This window comes from Oncorhynchus keta, unplaced genomic scaffold (genome assembly GCF_023373465.1).
Source record: "Oncorhynchus keta strain PuntledgeMale-10-30-2019 unplaced genomic scaffold, Oket_V2 Un_contig_12801_pilon_pilon, whole genome shotgun sequence".
Taxonomy (NCBI): domain Eukaryota; kingdom Metazoa; phylum Chordata; class Actinopteri; order Salmoniformes; family Salmonidae; genus Oncorhynchus; species Oncorhynchus keta.
The window spans coordinates 1-5,082 of record NW_026277998.1 but is presented as its reverse complement, the minus strand read 5'-3'; positions in this window follow the sequence as shown (position 1 = coordinate 5,082).

The following is a 5,082-nucleotide window of genomic DNA, read 5'->3' as shown; positions in this document are numbered from 1 at the left end:
ACTGTATCTAGGTGAGATGATGATGTATCTAGGAGATGAACACTGTACTGTATCTAGGTGAGATGATGATGATGATCTAGATGATGATGGAGAGAACACTGTACTGTATCTAGGTGAGATGATGATGGAGAGAACACTGTACTGTATCTAGGTGAGATGATGATGGAGAGAACACTGTACTGTATCTAGGTGAGATGATGATGGAGAGAACACTGTACTGTATCTAGGTGAGATGATGATGGAGAGAACACTGTACTGTATCTAGGTGAGATGATGATGGAGAGAACACTGTACTGTATCTAGGTGAGATGATGATGGAGAGAACACTGTACTGTATCTAGGTGAGATGATGATGGAGAGAACACTGTACTGTATCTAGGTGAGATGATGATGGAGAGAACACTGTACTGTATCTAGGTGAGATGATGATGGAGAGAACACTGTACTGTATCTAGGTGAGATGATGATGGAGAGAACACTGTACTGTATCTAGGTGAGATGATGATGGAGAGAACACTATACTGTATCTAGGTGAGATGATGATGGAGAGAACACTATACTGTATCTAGGTGAGATGATGATGGAGAGAACACTGTACTGTATCTAGGTGAGATGATGATGGAGAGAACACTGTACTGTATCTAGGTGAGATGATGATGGAGAGAACACTGTACTGTATCTAGGTGAGATGATGATGGAGAGAACACTGTATCTAGGTGAGATGATGATGGAGAGAACACTACTGTATCTAGGTGAGATGATGATGGAGAGAACACTGTACTGTATCTAGGTGAGATGATGATGGAAGAACACTGTACTGTATCTAGGTGAGATGATGATGGAGAGAACACTGTACTGTATCTAGGTGAGATGATGATGGAGAGAACACTGTACTGTATCTAGGTGAGATGATGATGGAGAGAACACTGTACTGATCTAGGAGATGATGAAGAGAACACTATACTGTATCTAGGTGAGATGATGATGGAGAGAACACTGTACTGTATCTAGGTGAGATGATGATGGAGAGAACACTGTACTGTATCTAGGTGAGATGATGATGGAGAGAACACTGTACTGTATCTAGGTGAGATGATGATGGAGAGAACACTGTACTGTATCTAGGTGAGATGATGATGGAGAGAACACTATACTGTATCTAGGTGAGATGATGATGGAGAGAACACTATACTGTATCTAGGTGAGATGATGATGGAGAGAACACTGTACTGTATCTAGGTGAGATGATGATGGAGAGAACACTATACTGTATCTAGGTGAGATGATGATGGAGAGAACACTATACTGTATCTAGGTGAGATGATGATGGAGAGAACACTGTACTGTATCTAGGTGAGATGATGATGGAGAGAACACTGTACTGTATCTAGGTGAGATGATGATGGAGAGAACACTATACTGTATCTAGGTGAGATGATGATGGAGAGAACACTATACTGTATCTAGGTGAGATGATGATGGAGAGAACACTGTACTGTATCTAGGTGAGATGATGATGGAGAGAACACTGTACTGTATCTAGGTGAGATGATGATGGAGAGAACACTGTACTGTATCTAGGTGAGATGATGATGGAGAGAACACTGTACTGTATCTAGGTGAGATGATGATGGAGAGAACACTGTACTGTATCTAGGTGAGATGATGATGGAGAGAACACTATACTGTATCTAGGTGAGATGATGATGGAGAGAACACTGTACTGTATCTAGGTGAGATGATGATGGAGAGAACACTGTACTGTATCTAGGTGAGATGATGATGGAGAGAACACTGTACTGTATCTAGGTGAGATGATGATGGAGAGAACACTATACTGTATCTAGGTGAGATGATGATGGAGAGAACACTATACTGTATCTAGGTGAGATGATGATGGAGAGAACACTGTACTGTATCTAGGTGAGATGATGATGGAGAGAACACTGTACTGTATCTAGGTGAGATGATGATGAGAGAAACACTGTACTGTATCTAGGTGAGATGATGATGGAGAGAACACTGTACTGTATCTAGGTGAGATGATGATGGAGAGAACACTGTACTGTATCTAGGTGAGATGATGATGGAGAGAACACTGTACTGTATCTAGGATGATGATGAGAGAACACTGTACTGTATGATGGATGGAGAAACACTGTACTGTATCTAGGTGAGATGATGATGGAGAGAACACTGTACTGTATCTAGGTGAGATGATGATGGAGAGAACACTGTACTGTATCTAGGTGAGATGATGATGAGAGAACACTGTACTGTATCTGAGATGGAGAGAACACTGAGATCTAGATGATGATGATGAGAGAACACTGTACTGTATCTAGGTGAGATGATGATGGAGAGAACACTGTACTGTATCTAGGTGAGATGATGATGGAGAGAACACTGTACTGTATCTAGGTGAGATGATGATGGAGAGAACACTGTACTGTATCTAGGTGAGATGATGATGGAGAGAACACTGTACTGTATCTAGGTGAGATGATGATGGAGAGAACACTGTACTGTATCTAGGTGAGATGATGATGGAGAGAACACTGTACTGTATCTAGGTGAGATGATGATGGAGAGAACACTATACTGTATCTAGGTGAGATGATGATGGAGAGAACACTGTACTGTATCTAGGTGAGATGATGATGATGATCTAGGTGAGATGATGATGGAGAGAACACTGTACTGTATCTAGGTGAGATGATGATGGAGAGAACACTGTACTGTATCTAGGTGAGATGATGATGGAGAGAACACTATACTGTATCTAGGTGAGATGATGATGGAGAGAACACTAACACACTATACTGTATCTAGGTGAGATGATGATGGAGAGAACACTGTACTGTATCTAGGTGAGATGATGATGGAGAGAACACTGTACTGTATCTAGGTGAGATGATGATGGAGAGAACACTGTACTGTATCTAGGTGAGATGATGATGGAGAGAACACTGTACTGTATCTAGGTGAGATGATGAGAGAACACTGGTATCTAGGTGAGATGATGATGGAGAGAACACTGTACTGTATCTAGGTGAGATGATGATGGAGAGAACACTGTACTGTATCTAGGTGAGATGATGATGGAGAGAACACTGTACTGTATCTAGGTGAGATGATGATGGAGAGAACACTGTACTGTATCTAGGTGAGATGATGATGGAGAGAACACTGTACTGTATCTAGGTGAGATGATGATGGAGAGAACACTGTACTGTATCTAGGTGAGATGATGATGGAGAGAACACTGTACTGTATCTGAGGTGAGATGATGATGGAGAGAACACTGTACTGTATCTAGGTGAGATGATGATGGAGAGAACACTGTACTGTATCTAGGTGATCACTGTACTGTATCTAGAGATGATGATGGAGAGAACACTGTACTGTATCTAGGTGAGATGATGATGGAGAGAACACTGTACTGTATCTAGGTGAGATGATGATGGAGAGAACACTATACTGTATCTAGGTGAGATGATGATGGAGATGATGAGAGACACTGTACTGTATCTAGGTGAGATGATGATGGAGAGAACACTATACTGTATCTAGGTGAGATGATGATGGAGAGAACACTGTACTGTATCTAGGTGAGATGATGATGGAGAGAACACTATACTGTATCTAGATGATGGAGAGAACACTGTACTGTATCTAGGTGAGATGATGATGGAGAGAACACTGTACTGTATCTAGGTGAGATGATGATGAGAGAACACTATACTGTATCTAGGTGAGATGATGATGGAGAGAACACTGTACTGTATCTAGGTGAGATGATGATGGAGAGAACACTATACTGTATCTAGGTGAGATGATGATGGAGATGATGATGGACACTGTACTGTATCTAGAGATGATGATGGAGAGAACACTGTACTGTATCTAGGTGAGATGATGATGGAGAGAACACTATACTGTATCTAGGTGAGATGATGATGGAGAGAACACTATACTGTATCTAGGTGAGATGATGATGGAGAGAACACTGTACTGTATCTAGGTGAGATGATGATGGAGAGAACACTGTACTGTATCTAGGTGAGATGATGATGGAGAGAACACTATACTGTATCTAGGTGAGATGATGATGGAGAGAACACTATACTGTATCTAGGTGAGATGATGATGATGTATCTAGAGATGAACACTGTACTGTATCTAGGTGAGATGATGATGGAGAGAACACTGTACTGTATCTAGGTGAGATGATGATGGAGAGAACACTGTACTGTATCTAGGTGAGATGATGATGGAGAGAACACTATACTGTATCTAGGTGAGATGATGATGGAGAGAACACTGTACTGTATCTAGGTGAGATGATGATGGAGAGAACACTGTACTGTATCTAGGTGAGATGATGATGGAGAGAACACTGTACTGTATCTAGGTGAGATGATGATGGAGAGAACACTGTACTGTATCTAGGTGAGATGATGATGGAGAGAACACTGTACTGTATCTAGGTGAGATGATGATGATGGAGAGAACACTGTACTGTATCTAGGTGAGATGATGATGGAGAGAACACTGTACTGTATCTAGGTGAGATGATGATGGAGAGAACACTGTACTGTATCTAGGTGAGATGATGATGGAGAGAACACTGTACTGTATCTAGGTGAGATGATGATGGAGAGAACACTGTACTGTATCTAGGTGAGATGATGATGGAGAGAACACTGTACTGTATCTAGGTGAGATGATGATGGAGAGAACACTGTACTGTATCTAGGTGAGATGATGATGGAGAGAACACTGTACTGTATCTAGGTGAGATGATGATGGAGAGAACACTGTACTGTATCTAGGTGAGATGATGATGGAGAGAACACTGTACTGTATCTAGGTGAGATGATGGAGAGAACACTGTACTGTATCTAGGTGAGATGATGATGGAGAGAACACTGTACTGTATCTAGGTGAGATGATGATGGAGAGAACACTGTACTGTATCTAGGTGAGATGATGATGGAGAGAACACTGTACTGTATCTAGGTGAGATGATGAGATGATGAGATGGAGAGAAACACTGTACTGTATCTAGGTGAGATGATG